Genomic DNA, 21099 nt, shown 5'->3' on the forward strand with positions numbered 1-21099 from the left:
TCCCCCCCCCTTGCAAACTTAGTTTCCCCGAGGTTTTGTAGAAAGCTACACGCCGGCCCTGCGTGGCACCATTGTGCAGATGTTTCGATCCGCAGGGCAGGCAGCATCCGTGGCTATTAGGCAGACGATAGGCCATGTGTCGGTTTACTTATCAGGTTGATTAATTGACGCCCTGCTGACATCACACAAAGCGTGCCGTTCGTGGGGAAATCTTCTGCATCTTGGGAATGGCAGGAAGATGATGAATCTTGGGAATCTCAATCAGCGCTTTTAGGGTTGAAACAGTCAATTAAGTCAAAATCATCCCTACCACTTAATTAAAAACTGAGTCATTAATAAACCTAGTGGGGAAAAAGGGTGCCTTGAAGGGTCTGAGAAGCTGACTCCAAAGACCACCTTCCGCAGACTATGTCCACGTCTTTCGTAAGAGCCTCAGGGGAGCCCTGCTGGATCAGACCAGGGGTCCATCTAGTCCAGCATCTTCTCTCACCCAATGGCCAACCAGTTCCCCCGGGGGGTCAGCCCCAGGGCACTGAGGCCTGATGTTTCCTTCTGGCACTGGATTTCAGAGGTTGACTGCCTCTGGATGAGGAGGTTCCCTCTCATTCCCTTGAAATCCCCTGTCCCCAGAAGAGCGTCTTTGCCTGTGCGGGAGACAGCCTGGTCTTTGCAAAGGGACAAACACATTTTCTGCAGCCCCAAAGCCAAGCCGTGGCTTCAGCTCCCCCGACCTTTCTCCAGGGCCCAGAGAAGGCTGGACGTCCGCAGCCGCGCCCCGCAGGAGGCTGGAAACTGCACGGAGCTTGGAGAACTGCAATGCTTCTTAGCGTCATTCCCTGCAGGCTTGTCAGCGAAGAACCAAGACCCACGAGCGACAAAGTCTCTTCGTGAATCCCGGCGCAGGGCCGACCCTGCCAAGGCAAATCCCTTTCCGCCCAAATGCACACGTGTGCCGCCTTTGAGGATGTTTCTCAGGCACCCGAAGGCAGGGGGGGCGTGAGAGTGTCTCAGTTTGGATCCCTCAGCCTACTTCCTCTTCTCTCTTGCAGACGTATCAAAAACACCCAGCTCTTCTTCTTCTCCTCCTCCTCCTCCTCCTCCTCCTTCTTCTTCTAACTCTTCTTCTTCTTCTAACTCTTCTCCTTCTCCTTCTCCTTCTCCTTCTCCTTCTCCTTCTCCTTCTCCTCCTTCTCCTTCTCCTTCTGCTTCTCCTTCTCCTTCTCCTTCTTCTTCTTCTTCATCCTCCACCTCCTCCTCCTCCTCCTTTGCCATTCAACACTGTGCAGTTCATTGCGTTCCTGTTCCCCCAAGATACAGATATAACCACGGCAGTTTGTAAGAGAGAATTGTGTTCCCATTTTGGTCGGCCACCTGTCCCGAGATTTCCGATGGCAAAACATGCTGTTAAGCTCTGCCTTTTTTTCATTTCTCCTGCCAGCCCCCTTGACGAATAATTATATTATTTCGCTCAGGGGTGTCTTAAGAGAGAGATGGAGAGAGAGATAGAGATAGAGATAGAGATAGAGATAGAGAGAGAGAGAGAGAGAGAGAGAGAGAGAGAGAGAGAGAGACGTCCCAGAAACCTCAGCCACTGAACCCCAAGCGTACTTAGGACGGGTTTTGAGCCCCCTCATCTCCTCTAGACTCATGTGCTGTTCCCTTGCTGAATTCCCAGCAAGCAGGGAAGTAGAGACAAAGATAGATACAGAGGAGGTCAAGACATTTGTCCAGTTGGGACAGGATGCCCATGGGCACCATAACACACATCAACACATTTCTTGGTGCCCACCAAGTGTTTTGAGAAATTCTGGAATTTCTTTGGAATTTTGACACAGGGTGGTGGGCACAACTACAAAATGGCTGGCAGAAGAGGCGGAGCCAGCCACAAAATGGTTGCTGAAGGAGGGGGAGCCAACTTCAAAATTATTGACACAGGGGGCGGAGTAAATTCCTTTCTTCCCTTAGCCCTGAGTCTTATTCTCCTTCCTTCCTTCCTTCCTTCCTTCCTTCCTTCCTTCCTTCCTTCCTTCCTTCCTTCCTTCCTTCCTTCCTTCCTTCCTTCCTTCCTTCCTTCCTTCCTTCCTTCCTTCCTTCCTTCCTTCCTTGGCTAGTTGGCATCACTTCTGGCCCAGTTCCGAGGTTCTCCAAAGCCTGAAAACTATTTCAGCAGCTCCTCCACGCTCAAAAGTTTGGAAAAGGCTGCTCTAGCCACTACCTGACCCTTTCCTTGCCGGGGTTCCCAGGACCACTTTGCCCCTGAGCGCCACCCACCCACAATCCCCACCAGATTGGCCACAGGCTTGCAGAGAGACCCCCCAGCTCCTCTCCTTCCTCCTCCCGATCACATGTTCGGCCCCCGGCCAGGAACTGAAGTGAGCCGGTGGAAGCGCTGGTTGCTAAGGCTGGAACTTCTTGTCACCTTTGAGTAAAGTCTCCAAGCTGGTGCCATCTGTCTGGCAATGCCGGCTGCCAAGCTGGCGGAGTCTCTGGGCGCCAAGAAGGTTCTCTCCATCCCTGTTCCCATCTCTGCCCCTCCCTCGTCTCCTTCCCCCTCCTCCAGACGCCCCCGATCTGACTGAGGCCGTCATTCATGCGGACGACGCAGACTCGAAGCCGCGGAAACTTTCCGCAGCTGCCGCGGCGAGGGAAACAGGGAGGGCCCGCGAAAACGCCTCTGTGTGAGTGACACCAGCCCAGACAAGAAAACTGGGAGAGGGGCCGCCCGTTATGTCAGCACCATGAGTCGCGTTCTGGGCCTCCGCTGGGGAGTTGATTCTCTGATGTTTGCATCTGTCATTTGCTGTCCCCGCAGAGCAGCTTGAGGATTCAGAGCGGGGCGGGTGTTTGGATGCCACGTCTGCTTTCCCCACTCGCGTTCCCTCACCTCCTAATAGCTGCTCGCGCTCCATGGCGGTTGACTAATTCTGATATTTGGCCACAGAGTGGGCACAGTCAGACACGTCACTTGGAGAGAAGCATATTTCAACGGGTATAGCTGTCAGGGAAGAAGAAGAAGAAGAAGAGCTGGTTTTTACACTTTTCCGTACCCAAAGGAGTCGCAGGGTGGGTTACAAACACCTTTCCCTTCCTCTCCCCACGCACAGACACCCTGTGAGGTAGGCGGGGCTGGGAGAATTCTTAGAGAACTGTCAGCTCAAAGAGAACTAGGACTGGCTTTAGGCCACCCAGCTGGCTGCATGTGGAGGAGGAGGAGGACTGGGGAGGTTTTCACATCGTCTTCAAGGGCTGCTCCACGTAGGGCTCGATGCAGTAGTCCAGCTATATATTGCGGAATCAGACGGTGGCCATTCTTTTGACTTCTGTGCTTCGTTTTTCATGTTGCCTCATTTAAAGGTTCCTGGTGCCAGCCAAGATGGTGCCAACTAGTATCTTTTCGATGTGGGTGGAGAAACGGTTCTGGCCGGGTCGCGTCTGTTGCATACGAGACGCCTCCAAAGGAGTCCAGAACACTCTTGAGGTGACCATGTTTTGTTTGTTTGTTTTCCTCCATAGCACACGATTGGGCAGGCAAGGGGAAGAGAACGCCCACTGCTGCTCCAGAAGCCAGTGACTATCCTGACACCTTCTGACTTCGGTAAGTCAGGGCTGCTTTGAACCGAGTCGAATCAGTGCTGGAATTGGGGGCAGTCGTGTCCATTTTTAATGGACCATACCTCTTTGCACCATACCTCTTTGCTGTGCAGTGGGGAAGTGAGGCGGGTTGGATTCCCCACTCCTCCTCCACATGCAGCCAGCTGGGTGGCCTTGGGCCTGGCACAGTTCTCTCCGAGCCGTTCTCACAGAGCAGCTTTCTCAGCCCTACCAACCTCACAGGGTGTCTATTATGGGGAGAGGTAGGGAAGGCAATTGTAAGCTGCATTGAGAAACGTGAGGCCTAATCCAACATGGCTTCTTTTATATCCCCACGACCCATGGTTTTGCTCCCTGTGGTGTAGAGGGCCCAGCAGGACCTCCAAGCTGACGAGCAGTAGGTGGAGGCCTGACAAAAGGGAATGCTTCTTTGCACAGCGAGTGATTAAAATACGGGATTCGCTACAAGAGGGTCTGGAGATGATCACAGGAATAAGCAAGTGGCTCCTAGCCGTGGTGACAGAGGGGAACCTCCACATTCAGAGGCGCTAAGACCCTGGTTGGTTTGCAGAGGACTCACGTCACTACCCTTATGCACTGTTTGTTTTGCATTTGAGTATTACAGTGAGCAATCGCAGACTCTCCACCCATTGCTCGCTGTTCTTTGTTGCATTCAATTGACAATGTCCCCAGGCCTGGAGACAAGGGTTGTTGCGGACAGCGGGTCACCCAAGAACCAGCAACCAGCAGGCTTCCCCACTCCTAGGCTTTGAGAGGGAGAGATCCGCGACTGTCACAGCCCATCCTTCCCGAATCCCGTACAATGCATGGCCTGCCTCCCCGTGCTACTTCTCTCCCGGATGCTCGGAAGAGACAGCAGCAGGTTGTAGCTTGTGCTGTACGTACCAAATACCCGACTCGAATCTGCCAGCTGTCAGTTCGATACAGGCGGTGCGCGAGACGGCAAACATCAGAGCTGACTGGGCTCAGGCAGTTTCCCCAGCACAACAGTCCTCCGGAGGAACAAAGGGGATCTTTCAACGCAGAGCGGAATTTAGGTCCATAATGAAAAGGCATCAGGTTAATCCAAGAGGCCTCTTCTCCCGCAAACTTCAGGGCTGTGGATGAAAGGCTGGGAAGATGCTCCATGGGTTTTGTGCTGGAAACAGGCGCTTTGATCTATGGCAAGATGAGTGGGGTGTTATTTTCCTTGCTAGGGTGAAATTGTAGGATTGTCCTGTGTTGGGTCTCAAATTCCATGTGACAGCTTTGATTAGAAAGAAAGAAGGTCACGTCCTAGTTCTAGATTAAGGATGGAAACAAGGGACCATTAGCGAATGCTTCTCTTCATTGTATTATGTCCTGCCTTCCAATCGAGGACAAGATATTGAAGTTTTGAGGAAGCTTACTGATCTTAATGTCGGAGCTTTTGGACTTGGCTTGGCCCCAAGAACTTCCAGAACAGGATTTCTCAATGAGGGTTTTGTGATGACCTGGGGTTTCTTGATGGACCTGGAAGGGTCTCCTGAATGGGTCCTCATATCAGTGATCCAACTCTATCTGGGTAGGCTTAAGAGAGAAAATCCAGTTCTGCTCAAATGGATTTCCTCCACTGGAATATCTGGGAACCATCTCCTTGCCTTGAGAGCCAGTGAGGTGTGGTGGTTAAGACTGATGGCCTCTAATCTGGAGAACCAGGTTTGATTCCCCACTCCTCCTGCAGACCCCCCAGGGGTCCGTGGACCCCTGGTTGGAAATCCCTGGGTCAGAGAGTTCTTTTGGAGAGGGGAAGGGATCATTTTGCTGTGTCTACCCAAGAATCCTGAGAATTTACTTTGGTAGTGATCCTTAGCCCACCTGCCCCTGATTTGAAGCTCCAAGGGTGCCCTCAGAGAGAAGGATGCAATAGTTAAGGTAGATTTTGCTTGTGCTGGAGACGAGCCCTTTGCGAGAGAAGACAGGGGGAAGAAAGACATTGGAGCAGTTGGGAGGCCGAGAGTTCCAGCCTCTCGGTCAAGGGAGGGCTCATTTACAGAAACAGGCCTACCCGGGGTTCACTCAGCATCGAATAGGTCAACACTTTATTGGAGAGCGAACAATATCAGTTGTCAGGTGCAGAAAACATCCCGGCCGCCAATAACTTCATTTTCCGAGCTATCTGCTCACTCGGCGAGGGGGGGGGAAATCAATGTGGGAGAGACGACTCTTTCTCGTAGTGAAGGCAGACTTTGGGCCTCCCTCCCATCTCAAGAGCTCTACGGGTAGAGTCGCCGGGCACCAGCAGAAGGGTTATGAGGCAGGGCCAGAATCCCCGGGGAAAGATTAAGAAAAATTAAAAAGAAAAATAATGTCTCGGCCACTTACTGGATACCTTGACCATAGAGATCCTGGCAGATCCTGGAGTTAGTTGAAAGTGACTAGGATAGCTCTAGTAATTGCCAGAAGCTCTCTAACAATTTTACCATAGAGTTCCTGGCAATTACTAGAGCTACTTGGCAGTGACAAAGGTAGCTCTAGTAATCCCCAGAAACTCTATGGCAATCTTATCATAGAGTTCCTAGCCATTCCTAGAGCTACACTTGTCATTTCCAAGTAGCCCTGGGATTGCCATGAATTCTATGGTAAGTTTATCATAGAATTTCTTCTGATTGCTAGAGCAACCCTCGTCACTTCGATGTCACTCTAGGAATTGCCATAAAATGTATGATCAGAACAACACAATAGATGTTTATGGAGGTGGTCATTCCGTAACAGCCACTGTAACATTAAAAATATAGCGATGAATTAGGGCTGGTAAGACCTGGGTTCAAATCCCCACTTTGCCATGAAGCGCACTGGGTAACCTCAGTCCAGTTCCCCACCTACCTCACAAGGCAGTTGTGAAGTGAGATAAAGTGGAAGAGGGACGATCAGATATACCACTCTGAGGACAAAATAAATGTCATCGAGAGGTAGGTAATCCTGGTGCCAACACCGAGAAGGCTGGATTCCATATGATCGGAAAGCAATAGCACCTCAATAAAACAACTCCCTCGGCATTATCTTCTCCAGAGTGCTCCTAAATCCCTCAGGCTTCCTCCAGGCCTCTCACCGCTGTCTTTTGCACCTGCTCCAGTCTGTCCGCATCCTTTTAGAAACGAGGTCTCCGGAACAGCATGCAGGGCTCCAGGTGCAGCCTGACCGAATTGGTGCATAGTGGGGATTGAATTCCTAAAGTGTTGCATAAAGGGAGAGACGGGGGGCTTTTAATTTTCCAGTGACTGCCACTCCGAAAGATTTGGGTTTAATGTAGCTGAGAGCGAAAATCTTCCTTGGCATCTTTCCCCTCTGCCGATTGGTCAGTGAACTCCTGTCTACGAAGAGGAAGATAGTTATCTTGCTCGTTCAGCCCGGAATGTCACTTTAATGTTAAACGAGAGGAAAGGACTGGCGTGGAGGAAGCGCAGGAGCGAGGGGAGGCTACACTTGCAGGGGATCCGCCGTTTGGACTGCCCGCCGATCCTTTCTGGTTAATTACCCCCCGACATGCACAAAAGGGGGGGGGGGAAAGGAAGACAGTTTTAAAAATGCCTTTAAAAAATTACCTCCCATGAAATATTCAGGACATTCCATCGCTTTTAAACACACACTCGCGCAATTCAGGATAATTGTGCCTGCCAGAGCGATTCATTTCATTTCCCCTTTTGTCAGGAGTGGATTAATAAAGAGAAGAGCCCTGTGAGCAGACAAGAGCGGATCGGGGCCCGGTCACTGTGACCTCCGGTGGCCTTCGAGAAACTGCAGGGCTGGTTAGCTTGGGGGGGGGGGTTCCGATATCCGAGGTCGGGTGGACCATCGTGAGCAGACATGCCTTTCTGAGATCGTTAAAGAGACTCGTTCTGCACATTATCCCAGAACAGACGCATGTTTGCGTGCAGTCCAACAAGAAACAGCGAAGTCCTGGCATAGGTTTAGGCCTCATCCGAAATAGGAGACGCATCCCTCGGTTCGTTTCCCTTTAGATTCATTCGTATCTATGTTTCTCGGTTGTTTGAGCTCTCCAGTTGAAACCGACGGGCTATTGCACCGTTTTGTGCAATCACAATTGTCGCTGTTGCGGATTTGTGCAATAGCCGTCATCCCTGACTGGATTCTCCGGTGCAGGCAAGTGATAGTTTCAGACGGCGACAGGAGCTACCCTGAGCTCCGCGGAGGAACGGTGTATTAAATTAATAATAACAACACACCTTCTCCTCCATATTTGATGTATTAATTTCCTGCGGGGAACTTCTCCAGTCCAATTTTAGAGCAACGCAGCAGTGTGCCAATTTCGGGGGCCCGCTTTGCCGGCACAGACCGCGAGATGCTCTGGCGGAAGGGGCAAAGGCCGAATCTCCTCGTTTTTTAAAGAAAACGAACGAATCAAAGGCAACCGCGTTGGCTCGGGCGTTTGATCTAAAGCGGCTTTCGCGGGCATATGTGTAACGCGATTTCTTATCGTGGCCTCCTCTGCTGAGCGCGCCCGCCAATAGGAACGGTTCCAGCCCTCAGCCACATCCTGCCGAGACGGGGGCCGAGCGCTCTTTTCATCCGAAAATAAAAACAAGCAGGAACAAAGAAGACAATAATATTGACTTTCATCATTGATATTCTCATTTATCTCGGCAATAATTAGTAATTCTGTTGCCGCAAAGGCATAGCTCATAATCTCGTTGTTGTCGTTTTTTTTTTCCCCCTGGGAGCTTATTAATGCAAGCCGTGACCATGAGCTTTGTTGGGAACTGCATGGAGGGAGGGGGGCGCCCGACTGGGGAGAGGGCAAGTTGAGAGGGGGCTCTGAACACCAGGCAATGGAGGAGAGGAGGACAGAAGGGCAGCCACGATGATTCCAAACCCCCGTGAGAACTGTTTTATTCATTTCATTTCTGTCCTGGCTTTCACCTGAATACGGGCCCTTAGCCGCCCACATTATCCTTTCCTCTGTTGGATCCTCACAACAACCCTGCAAGGTAGAATAGGCTCTGAGGGGCCCAAGGCTTCTGAGGAAGGACGTTTGGTTAAAGGTGCAGCTTTTTAAACAAAATTGCTTTGCCACCATACTCCACATCCGCGTGAAGACTTGATGATTCCAGGTAAGCTCCAGCAGCCATTTTGTGACTGGCCCCGCCTCCTCAGGCAGCCATTTTGTGTCTGGGCCTATCACAGGATTCCAAAGGGGCTTCAGGCTCAAAAACATTAGGGACCCCTTCGCTAGAGGAATACCAGGTGCCAAAGCTGGCGTCACAGGAGACACACGAGAGATGAACGATCTCCAGCTGCAGCCTGAGAGATGAACCCGGTAATTCGGTACTCGTAGATAATTACGGATCCCTTGGAGCTCAGCCAATGAGGGGTCGTGTTTTGACCCCTCAAAACTCGGCTGATGGTCACTGCATGCCACCCAATCAATTAAGAAGCAGAAGTTCAGAAAGATTTCAGCTCTTCCCATGCTCGGAAGAAGACGACCCTCCAGAATAATCGCCAGCTGCATTTTAGCCATCCTGGTTTGATCACCCCCTGAGCCCTCTCTGAAATTAGTTCGGCGCCTTGTGAAGGGGGCTCATCCCCCTCCCCCCGCCACACCATTAAACTTGGATTTCTTCCTGGTCTATGAAAGATGGCTTTCCAGTGCACAAAGTCCCGAGCATTATCAATTCCACAGGAGCCGCTGTCACGGCTGCCGCGGGGCGGGGGAATGTGCCGAGGAGCACATGCAAATGCGGGGCAGTGTTTTTATTAGGATTTAAATGAGTGTAGGGCTGTTTAGAATTACAATACGATCCGAGTCAGGAAAGGCTTATGAAATCAGCCCGAGTTCCTAGATTATACAATCCGCCTGCCAGGACCCATGACTCCGAGCCAAGAGCGTTTCTGTAGGAAAAGCGTGGCAGAGATTGGAGGCGTTGGTTCCAGGATCCCCAGCCAGGCAGGGCAAGGGTTGCCAGCCTCCAGGCTGCAGCTGGAGATCGGCCACTACGACAACCGGGCTCCGTTTACCTGCAGGAAACTCCACGGCGTTATCACAGCGTCCGAGGATCGGGATATTTGGTTAACGGAGACGAATTTGGCCCCGTCGTGGAAACGAGATGCTGAGCAGAGCAAATAAACCTGCCAAGACGTAGATTGCAAAAAAAATAAAAAACAAACTTGACATTGATGCACATTTGGGCTGCAGTTCAAAGGAGAAAAGGAGTACTTTATTATCTGTGGCCAGCTTGTCCGGCATCACATGGGTGGGAGAACCAGGGCTCTGTGTCTACAGGAGAGGCCTGCAGAGATCTGCATCTCCATGGAAGGCCATGTGGAGAGAGCGAGAGGGACAATGAATCGGAGGCAGGCCATGAAAAACCACCTCCAAACACCCCTTGCCCGGCTGCCTCATCTCCTCGGATCGCCTCTGCTTCCCTGGCTTTGAATTCAGCCTCCCGGTGTGATTTCTGGACAAGCCGGTTGAGATGTTCCGAGCCCACCCCCGTAGGTTTAGGCACCCGCGAGCCACTATCAATTTCGGCTGGGGAACCACAAATCCTTTCCAGCCACCCTCCCTCCCTCCGAACCTCCCCGAGGTTTGGAACGTCACCGCCACTTAGCCTGAGCCGGATGAATTCCACCTGTGGATTGACAACAATAAAAGCCCAGCCTCCCTCGGGGAGGAGACATTGATTAGAGAACAGCGGGGCAGCGGAGGGGGAGGAGAAGCCGGCGAGATTTGCCAGGACAAGAGAGGATGCACATCAAACACGGCGAGGAAGAGACATCAAAGAGCCCCCAAAGCGCCAGCAACCAATGAAGAGCTTTTAACGCAAAACCCCAGAGCAAAGGGAAAAAAACGTACACAGGGGGGATGCTTCGCATTCTTTACCAAGCTCTCGTTGCCAATGCTGTCAATTTGACAGTGGGGAGAGGGACTTACTCAACACCTTTCCTTCACCGTTTAGGGAGAGAGCCTGGTAATCTTTCTGGCCTAGGTCTTTGAAGTCCCTTAGTGCCTCTTAATTTTTTTTCCAGTGGAAGGGAGGCCTGCTCACTACACACAGAAGGAAAAAGGGAGGCATGTCAGCCCATTTGCGGCTCATTCTGGCATGAGTCTCTGTTCAGCCACTGTAGGGCTCATTCCTGTATGTGTTCAGCTCCCTCTGGGCTCATTCCTGTATCCATTTAGCCCCCCTCTGGCCTCATTCCTGCATGAGTCTCTGTTCATTTCCCTCTGCAAGAGTCTCTTCATCCTTCTCTAGACTCATTCCTGTAGGAGTCTCTGTTCATCCTTCTCTGGGCTCATTCCTGTAGGAGTCTCTGTTCATCTCCCTCTGCAAGAGTCTGTTCATCCCTCTCTAGACTCATTCCTTTAGGAGTCTCTGTTCATCCTTCCCTGTCTCATTCCTGTAGGAGTCTTTGTTCATCCTTCCCTGTCTCATTCCTGTAGGAGTCTCTGTTCATCTCTCTCTGGGCTCATTCCTGTAGGAGTCTCTGTTCATCCTTCTCTGGGCTCATTCCTGTAGGAGTCTCTGTTCATCTCCCTCTGCAAGAGTCTGTTCATCCCTCTCTAGACTCATTCCTTTAGGAGTCTCTGTTCATCTCTCCCTGGGCTCATTCCTGCACGAGTCTCTGTTCATCTCCCTCTGCAAGAGTCTGTTCAACCCTCTCTAGACTCATTCCTGCATGAGTCTCTGTTCATCCTTCCCTGTCTCATCCCTGTAGGACTCTCTGTTCATCCTTCTCTGGGCTCATTCCTGCACGAGTCTCTGTTCAGCCCCATGTAGAGCAAAGGTAAAAAAAGGAAGGAGTGCGGAGGGCTGCAGGCAAAGCTGCCTCTAATTCCAGCCAATCGCTTCCCTTCCCCTTCAGTTGGCAGCTTAACAAAGCAACAGGGCCTGAGGGGTGGCTGACAGCTGCGCATATCCATATCCATATTGTAGGAGCCCTCATCTGCATCTGCGGCTCTGATTGGCTGTAATGGGCCCCCGGACGGTGCTTAGCGGCCCGTGGGGACCCGTCATTCCGAGGGCCGGAGCAGAACAAGATCTCTGCCGGCTGGAATTTCTCTTCCAATAATAATCTCTGTGGTCTGCAGATCATCTGTAATAGCGGGAGAGCTCCATGTTCCACCTGCAGGCTGGTAACCCTAGCAGGGGCCTGAAAGTGACGTTCTAGGACTCCTCCAAGATTCTATGGTAAACCATCATGTTTCAGGCGACTCCTAGAGTGTCACGCCGACGCCACTGTGAAACGGAGGGGGGAAATGGCCCTCGTAGCTCTGAAGGCCAGATCTCTTGTTGCCGGCAGAGAGGCACACCCCTCTCCTCAATCTTTCCCCCTCTTCTGTCTCGTTTCCCACCCACCCCTACCGTCAATATCACTTACTTTAAATACACCAGTATTCTAAAATCAGAAAAACCTGCTCCGGGGCTCTTTAAAGCGTAGAATTAAATATGCTTTCGGTCTCCAGGCAGAGTCTGCCTCCTCGATTCTAAATCTGCTCAGTCAAGCGAAATATTACGGGGAGAAGAGGAATCAATATTTCTCGGGCCGAGCGTGTGTGTGTGTGTGTGTGGGGGGGGAAGGTTCTGTGTGTGCACGCACGCGTGTGTACAAGAGCACAGCAGCCGTGTTCGAGGATACGCCTCTGCAGTCTTTGCACGTCCGCTGTGTTCGGCTGGCGCAGATGGGCAGATTACTTGTGCACGGGACTGTGAGAAAATCTCGATCCCCCTTTTAGTCGCTGTTCCAACAGCTACTTGTTTTAGACCCGAGAAAGCTTCCAGACGTTCTCCGAAGAGGGGAAAAGCCAAAAGAGTCTGGATCATCAAGAAACAAAAAGTGTTCCGTGTCACCTTCTGAGAGAGAGAGACAGAGAGATGTTATGTGGTCAGGTTGCCAACTTCCAGGGGTTGGCTGGAGATCTCCCAGAAGGACAGCTGCTTTCCAAAGATCAGGTCCCCTGGGGGGAAAATGGCTGGTTCAGAGGGTGAACTATATGAAATTAGTCAAAGGTTGCCAGCTCTGGGTTGTTGTTGTTGTTGTTGTTGTTGTTGTTGTTCTTCTTCTTCTTCTTCTTCTTCTTCTTCTTCTTCTTCTTCTTCTTCTTCTTCTTCTTCTTCTTCTTCTTCTATTTCTTCTCCTTCTCCTTCTCCTTCTCCTTCTCCTTCTCCTTCTCCTTCTCCTTCTCCTTCTCCTTCTCCTTCTCCTTCTCCTTCTCCTTCTCCTTCTCCTTCTCCTTCTCCTTCTCCTTCTCTTCTTCTTCTTCTTCTTCTTCTTCTTCTTCTTCTTCTTCTTCTTCTTCTATTTCTTCTCCTTCTCCTTCTTCTCCTCCTCCTCCTCCTCCTCCTCCTCCTCCTCCTCCTCCTCCTCCTCCTCCTTCTTCTTCTTCTTCTTCTTCTTCTTCTTCTTCTTCTTCTTCTCCTTCTCCTCCTCCTCCTCCTCCTCCTCCTCCTCCTTCTTCTTCTTCTTCTTCTCCTTCTCCTTCTCCTTCTCCTTCTCCTTCTCCTTCTTCTCCTTCTCCTTCTCCTTCTTCTTCATTCTTCATCCTCTCTCCAGTCACCTGCACCAATGGAATCTCGCAGCCCTCTTAAGGAGAGTCGGCCACACCTTTCCTTGCCTCGCCGTAGTGAGAAGGGAGTCACTCGCTCCCCGGCGCAGCGGCTCTACAATTATCATTAGAGCTATTTATTCCAATTGGCAGGTAGATTAAGATGACGAGCTCTTGCCTGCAAACATGCGCGTCGGCCCGCTTATCGTGGCACCTGGCGGTGCGACACCTCAAGGGCCCCCCTCCCGAGAGCGGTGGAGATCAGAAGGAGCCAAACGCCAAGGGGGGAAAGCTACCTGGAACACAATCGGGGCTGGGGAGGCAGAGGAAGCCTTCGATTTGGGGACCCGCTTATCGTACGACAGTCCGAAGGGAGGACGGAACTTGGAGACAGCCTCCGAGCCAGGATTAGAAGCCATCGAAACCTGCTTTTCTCTTCCCCCGCTGCCCACCTTTAGTCGCTGTCCCCCCCTCTCCCCGTCCCCATTTCATTGTTCCTCGGGAACAGTGGATAGGTAATTTCAGGCTAGGCTGCGGACGGAGTGGAATCGAAGGCACACGATAAGGCTCCCCAAAGCCTCTTAGACACTCATTTGGCATGGTAATTGATTTTCTCAGCGGCGGCACATGCCCTGGCAAGCAGCTACTTTGCTCCAGTTCCCGCGCCAGCCCCAAGGGACGTGGGACGGTGGGTACCCAGGCCATGTCCCCGGGGTGGCTTCTTTGGGTTCCCCAGCCCTCCCTGGCCGCCTGCCAGTTGCGGCCCTCGGCCAAGGTCTCTCCTGAAATCGTCTGGCCTTCCGAGCCTGCTGGGCTGGATGGATGGGCATCTTCGCGGGCCAGGCAGTTGTCCGCGGCCGTCGTGTTCTGTGGCTCTGTTTGAGGATCCCATCTGGACAATGCGGAGATCTTCAGTAAGGAGGAGGGACTCCAGACTGGGCAAAGCTGCAGGGAGAAGGCAAATGATACACCCCTCCTTCCTTCCTTAGCCCTGAGTCCTATTTTCCTTCCTTCCTTCCTTCCTTCCTTCCTTCCTTCCTTCCTTCCTTCCTTCCTTCCTTCCTTCCTTCCTTCCTTCCTTCCTTCCTTCGCCCTGTCTCCTCTTCTCCTTCCTTCCTTCCTGGATCTCCCGAGTGGTCTCCTATCCAAGGACTAACCAGAGGTGACCCTATTTAGTTTCTGCAATCTGATAAAATTGGGCCAACCAAGGCAAAGTGACAGTCGCGCCAGTAAAACACCGTGCCATATTTGACTCAAGCCAGCGTTCAAAGAAGGTGGTCTGAGGGTGTCAAACTCAAGACGGAGTCTCTCGAACCCATTCCTCCACTCAGCCCTGGCCGGCCCCAAAGAGTTTGGCTCCGTCCGCTCACTGGACGCCGCGGTTCCCTCACAGTAGCTAATAACGGTGTCCTGGCAAATTGAATGACACATTTTTCCAGCTGCCTGTGCTATTGATCAGCGCCTTCTCCCCGCCGCCCCTTCTGCTTCAGAGCTGCAGCGTCCTGGAGGTTTATAATGAACGAAATGAGGCCAGGTTAGCGAAAGAGCCAGACCCTCTATGGCAGCCGACGCGTGGGCAGCTCTCCTCTCTTCTGGAGAGGAAAAAAGATGGAACCAAATGGAACAGCGGCACAAAGAGAGAGAAAAGGCCGGAGAGAGAAAGCGCTTATTCTTCTGGCTGCCTTTGGACAGAGCTGCAGAGAGATCTGAGATCTACGGTCGGTCTACTGGGGTCACACCTTGTTAGTAATAATGAGGGGGTGCCCGAGACATTCTTGTTACAGGAACTGTGGCGTTCTTTAGGATGTGTGCGCGATGTATTGTCAGGTTGTGGCCAGATTGTGGCGACCACAGCAAGGGGCTCTCGAGGTGAGGGAGAAGCAGACGTGGGTGGCCGTGGCCTTCCTCTGCAGAGTTTTCCTTGGTGGTCTCCCATCCAGGACTTATGGTGGCCCCTTCCTCTGCAGAGGCTTCCTTGGTGGTCTCTCTGCTTAGCTTCCAACTTATGGTGATCCCAGGAAGGGGCTTCCAAGGCAAGGGAGAAGCAGAGGTGGTTGACCATTGCTTTCCTTTGCAGAGTCTTTCTTGGTGGTCTCCCTTCCAAGGCTTATGGCGACCTCTTCGTTCCTTGGCCAGTCACAATTCTCTTAGAGCAGTCTCCACAGAGCAGTTCTCTTAGAGCTCTCTCAGTCTCACTTGTGTCACTGGGTGTCCATAGCGGGGAGAGGAAGGGAAAGGAGTTTGCCAGCCATTCTGGTAGAGAAAAGTGGGGTTAAAAAAGCCCAGCTCTTTTTCTATTATTATTTCAAAGGCTTTGGCCACCCTAGATGGTATGACGTTTTCTCCTCTGTCAGGGATCCTCTCCACCCCTTTTCCTCTGTCTTGTCCACCAGGAGAGCTGGACAGGACTTTGCCCCCCCCCCCTACGCTTGGCAGTCAATCCACATCAGGCCTGGAATTAACATTCTCTCCAGCCTCTTGCTCCATCGCTAGTTCTATTAAACTCATTTGCTGTCGAAAGGAATTCATTTTCCCCCTTTGTTTGCCCACAATAAAACCTGTGCAGGGGCAGACCCAGGCCCTTGGTGAGTGGGCCAGGACAGGTAAGAGCCCCTAGACCACCCTGGCCTTTTGTTGGGGAGCTGCAACTCTGTCTCGATTAAGCTTGACCAGACATTAAAAAATATATATACAAAGGTATAACTTTCTGTTCACTCAGAGTTGTGTGGCTGTTTTGTTTTCAGTGGCAAGCCCTGCAGTACAGAGCTTAGAGCAGGCAGAGGAAGGAAGGAAGGAAGGAAGGAAGGAAGGAAGGAAGGAAGGAAGGAAGGAAGGAAGGAAGGAAGGAAGGAAGGAGAATAGGACTCAGGGCTAAGGGAAGGAAGGAAGGAAGGAAGGAAGGAAGGAAGGAAGGAAGGAAGGAAGGAAGGAAGGAAGGAAGGAAGGAAGGAAGGAAGGAAGGAAGGAAGGAAGGAAGGAAGGAAGGAAGGGGATATTTATCTAAATAAGTATCATGCCTTCAGTTTGGAGGCTCCGAAAACCATCTTACTTCTGTGTCTTGGAGACAGGGCTTTTAATCTTCTGTCTCCTAGAGGGAGGGCTTTCTCTAGGCTTTTAAGGGTGGCTTGTAGATATTGACAGTTTTAACATGGGATTTTTTTAAGTGATGTCCCTTGACGATGCCTTTTATTTCTTTGAATGAAGACGCACTTTGATGTTATGTTCATTCAGATGTTTTATTAACAGCTTTGCAATTCATTATTTTAAGTAAAAAGAGATGTAAGGTTTACAGAAAGAAGCCCAAGTTTGGCCTGGGAACAAACCAGCCGTTGCTGGGACTTGCAGAAAACATGGTCCTCCAGCTTTTCTATAAACAACAGCGGCTGGCGAATTCCTTTCCATTAGCTTAAAGTTTCCCCGTCGTTCTCAAGAGTCGCCCATGTTGTACGACCACCATTAGACTAAACAATGTCAGAAGTACAGATGGATTTGTAGTGTGGAAGCACTCTAAGGCTCTTACCAAACCCCTCTGTTCCACTTTGCAGCTGCACAAGATACGAGGGACATTGTCCCTCCTGGAATTCAGTCTCCAAAACATGCTTCAAATTTGTCCAGGCTTCTAAAAAAAAAAAATAGCAATGCCACCCTTCAGCCCTCGCATGAAAGCATACCTCGGCATGCCTATAAGAGGCCTGTCCCTATAAGATTCTTCTGGCACGCAGCAGGCATTTGGAGTGTTATTGCCCATATAGCTGGGCTTAATGGCTTGGTGGAGCTCTCTTCCTTTTGTGGGAGCAACGTCTGCATTACCATGGAGCTGTCCTAGGTCCTGAATTGCCAGATTCTGGTGCTCACTACTCACAATGGCTGGTCTCTGGTGTTTCACGTTAATTTCTTCGGGATCCCCAGCCCAGATGGAAAAGGGCATTACCCTTTGCTAATTAGACATTGCTAGGGGAAAACAAACCAATACTAAATTGCACCGAATAGGGCCTTTAGAGCGCACTCAGTGTACCACCGAGAGGGCCTCGAAGTTTATTTACAAAAGGAGCCATCTGCTGGAATCCTATAAAAGGATTAGCTAGGCATACACCCCCTACTAACGTCACCATTGAAGCTTGTTGGGTACTTCTAGTGACCTGATCTATCTAGCTAGCTATCATCTATCTATCTCATCTGCCTGTCCATGTGTCTTTCCGTCAAACACATGCTACGGTCTGCTGAATTACTGTCTGGAACAGACTAAACTTCCCACGATTGATCAATTGGGCTACATCTTGATATTAAACGGAGGACAGGAGAATGATATTAGCCACATTGGGTCAGCTTTGGGGAGGAAGGCAGAAAACAAATGATGATTGAATGAATGAATGAACGAACGAACGAACGAACGAATGCATGAATGAATGAATGAATGAATGAATGCATAAATGAATGAATGAATGCATGAATGAATGAATGAATGAATGAATGCATGAATGAATGAATGAATGAATGTATGAATGAATGAATGAATGCATGAATGAATGCATGAATGAATGAATGAATGAATGCATGAATGAATGCATGAATGAATGTATGAATGAATGAATGAATGCATGAATGAATGAATGAATGAATGAACGAACGATTGGGGGGGCATGTGGCTGTATGTGAAGGAGGATTGTGGAATCACCCACAGTGCATTCTCCCCCCCCCATTCCCCACATTAAAAAAAAATTCTGTGCTTTAAAAAATCTGTAACCTGTACATTTAAAACAGATATATATTCTGTGTCTTTTTGTAAATGCAAAAAAGACAGAGGTACAAACTGGATACGAAACCCTCCATCTTATATCAAAGACGCTGAAGATTTCCTACTTAAGACAAAATCCTTGAACAAGTCGCCTTAGTCGGATAATAATATTATCCCTGCGGCATTCGAGGTCACATCCGAACCTGGTTTCAGGTGCCCCGTAACACTGAAATTCAGGCACCAAAGGAATTTCGAAAGAACGTTTCCCCTAATGAAGCGCCTGCCCAGAATAGCTCTGGGAGAACTGGGACTGGCCCGAGGTCACCCAGCCGGCTGCGTGTGGAGGAGGAGAGGAGAATCAAACCCAGTTCTCCAGATGAGAAGCTGCCCTGTTTGACCACAACACCACACTGGCTCTCAAGGAGGTGGGGAGCTCCCCCTCACTGGCAGCCTTCAAACAGCAGCTGGGCAAAGATTTGCCACGGATGCTTGAGGCCGATCCTGCACTGGCCCAGGGGTTGGACTCCATGGCCTCTACGGCCCCTTCCAACTTTATGATCCCGTGACAGGTCAGAACCCATCTTAAGCAGCCCTCAAAAACATTTCTGTTCCGTTCAGCTTTCCATCCACCGATTGGTGCCGTTTCTGGTACCCAATTGCAGTGGCCTGTTTTCGTTTTCGAAATGTTCCCAGTCAAATATCTGTGGAGCTCAGGCCCCCATCTCTCTGTAGCTCCGGCATTTGCTCGCTTCAACACTGTGGGCAGACTTTGAAGGCAAACCTCTCTCTCTCTCTCTCTTGCACAGTGCCCCTCTTCTCTTTATCTCGCTCCCGCCGGGCAAATGCATTTCCAGGCTGCCCGAGAGAGAATACAATCTCCTTCCCACAGCATCCGTTTGTCATCTCTTACCACGCTAATGTGGGAGAGGAGCAACGGGGCCGGTGTCGCTTTGGCTGTCACCTGCGGCTCCCGGCGCAGAGCGCACTGAACGAAGGTGTTCAGGTAGCGCTAATTACCCAGAATTTCGGCGGCGCAGCCTGCGCACCAGCGGCTACCTAATGTGCAATTAACGCTCGCCGGCATGCGCCTGCTCCCCCCTGTCCAGTAGCCATCCATAAAGTCAACAAGTAAATAACAGGGAAGGTTGGCAGACTCGCCCACACTGTTCTGTCCAGGCACTGTGGTTCCATGGCAGAGCATCCGCTTGGTGTGAAGCTGGTCCCAAGTTCGATCCCCGATGTCTCCTGCCAGCAGAATCGTCAGCGGGTGGTATGAAGGACCTGCTGGCGAGTGAACCCTGCTCGCCGTGAAAAATCTCCCGGGTTCAGAGCGAAACCACCGGTTAAAACGACCGGGTAGCCGGTGATGTGAAAGACCTCTCCTTGGTAGAGCCTCTGCTTGGCATGCAGAAGGTCCCAGGTTCGATCCCCCGGTGTCTCCGTTTGTGAGGATCCGGCGGTAGGTATTGTGAAGGAGATCCAGCTGGGACTGAAGGGAGCAGCTACTTGGAAACAAAACTGAACCGGATACACTGAGCATCTGATTTCGGTATAAAGTAACTTCGTGTGTCCTTACGCATTACCTTGGCCAGAAATCTTTTGTGGTTCCATCTGCCCTATTCTGCTTCTCAGAGCTCCTCAATTGAAGGTAGGATAATTTACTGAATTAATCATTTTTAAATATACTTAAAAAAAATCAGTAGAAATTAAGTTGTTTGTTAACTGCAGTTCCTCAGCAGAGGTCCCAACATGAAGACCCAAAATCTGACTAGGTGGGCTTCCTGTTTACAGAAACTATGGGGTTAATTAGCCTGGGTTATCACAGAGATGACTAAAGGACCAAGTTGAGGGTTATATTGAGGGTTGTGCAGTGTCCCAGGAGGAAAAGGAAAAAAATAAGGCCACGTCCATTTGCAGGAAGTTCTTACCATAGAGTCCCTGGCAATTCCTAGAGCTACCCAGAAGCCACAAGGGCAGTTCTAGGAATCACAAGATGGTCACATTGGAAGTTCTTGCTGTATAGTTTTGGGCAATTCCTAGAGCCACCCTTTGTCACTTGTCTAGGATCCAGCAGGAACACTATAGTAACTCCGGACGTTCTTACCATAGAGTTCGGGGCAATTCCTAAAGCGACCCTTTGCCAGTTCTGGGTAGTTCTAGGAATCACTTGGACGTCTACGATAAGTAGACGAGGCCTGCTTATATATTTTTTTTCTTTTAAAATCTCTCTCCCACCACTGCTTTGAGAGGCAGCGAGCAACAGGACTGAGGACAGACCATCCTCCACCCTCACCGGGGATTTGGAAGCCCTTTGTGAAGGAAATGCGTGTCACAAGCCCATCAGTGTGACATCTTTGCTTCTAGTTTCCTCTGAATGAAACCCCGAGAGCTGAGATCGGGATCTGATGCCTTTCTCCGCCGCCTCTCCTGCCACCGTCCTCACCCCAACGATAATATCGGCATGGCCACTCCACCTTGCGGGCCAGGGCCACAGCAGGCGTGTACTGGTACAGCCCTTCCCCTTCTGTCGAAGACCAGCCCCAAGTTCCAACCCCAACCAGGCCTGGCTCTCTGATTCGGATTTTTGCCCTTTGGTTGCTATGGCGAACTTCCATCCCTACTTATGCCTGGGGGGGGGGGGAGAGGAAAACAAAGCTTCCAAACATTTAATTCCGCACCCCACCTGGGAGCCTTTTAAACTCCCCTCCCGGCGTTTGACACGTAATAATTTCTCCTGCTTTCAAGATTATCCCAGAACTCTCACGCCCGTTCTCTGTCTCTCTAAATCCCAGCGGTTGGGCCTCGGAAAAGAAATAAGCACGAGAAACGCCGATGCGTGTCTCACATAACAATTTGCCAAGCTCACTGCAAGCACGCGGCAAGGGTCGCCGGGAAGAATGAGGAGGGGAACGAGCCAAGTTAGTGTCCGTGTTCTCTCGAGGCCCAGAAGAAAGGCACGCGGGAGTTCCCCAGCGGAAACCTGGCAGTCCGAAAGGGCCCGGTCCAGATCCAGCCCACCCTCTTTGTCCGGTGGCTTATAAGCTACCCACCTCCTTCCCAACCATCAAACCATAGAGTGGCCAACTCCAGGTTGGGAAGGAAGCGGAGGATTGTAGGGGCAGAGCCTGATGAGGGTGGGTTTCGGGGAGGGGAAGGTCTTCACAGGATGTCCAAAGCTGTAGGGTCAAGGTGAACCACTCTGGGTCACCCAGAGAGCGGCTGTAATCGC

General features: G+C 50.9%; 1 protein-coding gene across 3 annotated transcripts in view; it reads left to right on the forward strand.

Moving 5' to 3' along the window:
- LINGO1 (leucine rich repeat and Ig domain containing 1) overlaps positions 1-21099 on the forward strand; it is a 210766-nt gene that overhangs the window by 121337 nt on the left and 68330 nt on the right. For all 3 annotated transcript variants that reach the window (XM_077317708.1, XM_077317709.1, XM_077317710.1), the window contains one exon: positions 3514-3595. The gene's annotated coding sequence lies outside the window, so the exon portion shown is untranslated. The remainder of the gene's footprint in view (positions 1-3513; positions 3596-21099) is intronic.

This window comes from Paroedura picta, chromosome 18, assembly GCF_049243985.1.
Source record: "Paroedura picta isolate Pp20150507F chromosome 18, Ppicta_v3.0, whole genome shotgun sequence".
NCBI classification, from domain to species: domain Eukaryota; kingdom Metazoa; phylum Chordata; class Lepidosauria; order Squamata; family Gekkonidae; genus Paroedura; species Paroedura picta.